Here is a 2,874-nt window from a genome sequence, read left to right on the forward strand (position 1 = left end):
CCAACATGCCATGCCACGGCCTCGGCCCGCATGCCATGCCACGGCCTCGGCCCGCATGACATGCCACGGCCTCGGACCGCATGCCTTGCTACGGCGTCGCCCAACATGCCATGCCACGGCCCCGGCCCGCATGCCTTGCCACCGCGTTGCCCGGCATGCCATGCCACCGCGTTGCCCGGCGTGCCATGCCTTAGCCTTGGCCAACATGTCGTGCCACGGCCTCGGCCCGCATGCCATGCCATGCCACGGCCCGCATGTCTTGCCACGGCGTTGCAAACATGCCATGCCACGGCCTCGGCCCGCATGCCTTGCTACGGCGTCGCCCAACATGCCATGCCACGGCCTCGGTCAGCATGCCATGCCATGGCACCGCCTTGTCCAGCTCGCCGTGCCGCAGCGTTGGCCAGCATGCCTTGGCCGGCATGCCATGCCAATGCCTTGGGCCAACATGGCGTGCCACGGGCTGGGCCATGCCGGTCCGTTGCCCGGCATGCCACGGCCGTGGCGGCATGGCAAGCCACGGCCTCGGCCAGCATGCCATGCCCCGGCCTCGCCCAGCATGCCATGGCACGGTCTTGGTCAGCATGCCATGCCATGGCACCGCCTTGTGCAACGTTGGCCAGCATGCCTTGGCCGGCATGCCATGCCAATGCCTTGGGCCAACATGGCGTGCCACGGGCTGGGCGAGCATGGCATGCCACGGGCTGGGCGAGCATGCCACGCCACGGCCTTGGCTAGCAGCAAGGCATGCCACGGCCTCGGCGAGCATGCCATGCCATGCCAAGGCCAAGGCCAAGGCCAAAGCCAAGGCCAAGGCCAAGGCCAAGGCAGTGGGCAAGGCCAAGTCCCTGTGCAAGGCATGGCCAAGGCCAAGGCCATGGCATGCCACCGCCTCGATCGATCTTTTTGAACATGATTCTTTTATAATCTTACCCAAACCGTGCAACACAATTAAAAATGCACTACAATCAATTTTAAATGTCATTCCCTATTTTTTTGCAATTTTTCTGGAGCTTTTCGAATTTTTAAAGCCCTTATTTGGCATAAAAAAATCAAAATAAAATAAAAAAAATGAAAAAAATAATTTAATAATTTCTATAATTACTAGTGAATCATCCTTTAATTATGGGAATTTTTCCATAATTTTTTGACCATTTTTATTAATTTTTATTATTTTTTAAGTATTAATATCGAAATAAATTAAAATAAAATATTTTCGGTAAAAAAATATTTTTTTTAATTTTTTTTATGGTGTATTAAATTATTTCCTACAACTTTCATGTTGAAAGTTTTGGCAAAAAACCATTACTTTTTAAAAAAACCCCATTATGACTCCTCGAACATGCTTGATGTTTCCTCCTGCCAGACTGAAAAGGGCTTAACAGGCTATTATAAGGGGGGGGCACCTCCCTTGCCCAGGGCAAGGCAGTGGCAGGTACGCCCCATGTTGGGCGCGGCCTGGGCTGCGGCCTTGGGTTACATGCACTGCGGCTCGACCGCGGCCTGGGCTGCGGCCTGGGGCGGCTCGGCAGCGGCCTTGGGCGGCCTGGACCGCGGCCTTGCGCGGCCTGGGCGCGGCCTGGGCGCGGCCTTGCGCGGCCTGGGCGCGGCCTTGCGCGGCCTGGGCGCGGCCTTGGGCAGCATGGCGTGGCATCCGCGCGGGCGTGGGCGGCCTGGCATGCGCGCGGCATGGGCAGCACGGCATGGCATGCGCACGGCCTGGGCGGCCTGGCATGCAGCCGGCCTGGCATGCCCGCGGCGTGGGCAGCACGGCATGGCATGCGCACGGCCTGGGCGGCCTGGCATGCAGCCGGCCTGGCATGCCCGCGGCGTGGGCAGCACGGCATGGCATGCGCACGGCCTGGGCGGCCTGGCATGCAGCTGGCCTGGGCAGCACGGCATGGCATGCGCACGGCCTGGGCGGCCTGGCATGCAGCCGGCCAGGGCAGCCTGGCCTGGCATGCCCGCGGCGTGGGCAGCGTGGCCTGTGCGAATACCGCGCGCGTGGTCTTTTGACCACGGTGCGCGTGTTGCGCGCATGGTCGCGCAACGCACGTCTAGTGATAAGAACCGCAGCCAAGGCAGCCCAGCCCCAAGGCCATGGCCAGCAGCATGGCATGCCACGGCCAAGGCAGGCCAGCCAAAGCCAGCAGCATGCCATGCCAAGGCCAAGGCCAGCAGCATGCCATGCCACGGCCAAGGCAGCCCAGCCAAAGCCAGCAGCATGCCATGCCAAGGCCTAGGCCAGCAGCATGCCATGCCACGGCCAAGGCAGCCCAGCCAAAGCCAGCAGCATGCCATGCCAAGGCCTAGGCCAGCAGCATGCCATGCCACGGCCAAGGCAGCCCAGCCAAAGCCAGCAGCTTGCCATGCCAAGGCCAAGGCCAGCAGCATGCCATGCCACGGCCAAGGCAGCCCAGCCAAAGCCAGCAGCAAGCCATGCCAAGGCCAAGGCCAGCAGCATGCCATGCCACGGCCAAGGCAGCCCAGCCAAGGCCAGCAGCATGCCATGCCACGGCCAAGGCAGCCCAGCCAAAGCCAGCAGCTTGCCATGCCAAGGCCAAGGCCAGCAGCATGCCATGCCACGGCCAAGGCAGCCCAGCCAAAGCCAGCAGCATGCCATGCCAAGGCCAAGGCCAGCAGCATGCCATGCCACGGCCAAGGCAGCCCAGCCAAAGCCAGCAGCATGCCATGCCAAGGCCAAGGCCAGCAGCATGCCATGCCACGGCCAAGGCAGCCCAGCCAAAGCCAGCAGCATGCCATGCCAAGGCCTAGGCCAGCAGCATGCCTTGCCACGGCCAAGGCAGGCCTGCCAAAGCCAGCAGCATGCCATGCCAAGGCCAAGGCCAGCAGCATGCCATGCCACGGCCAAGG

Source organism: Camellia sinensis, unplaced genomic scaffold, assembly GCF_055761805.1.
Source record: "Camellia sinensis isolate YWXY unplaced genomic scaffold, ASM5576180v1 Unanchor6, whole genome shotgun sequence".
Classification (NCBI taxonomy): Eukaryota; Viridiplantae; Streptophyta; class Magnoliopsida; order Ericales; family Theaceae; genus Camellia; species Camellia sinensis.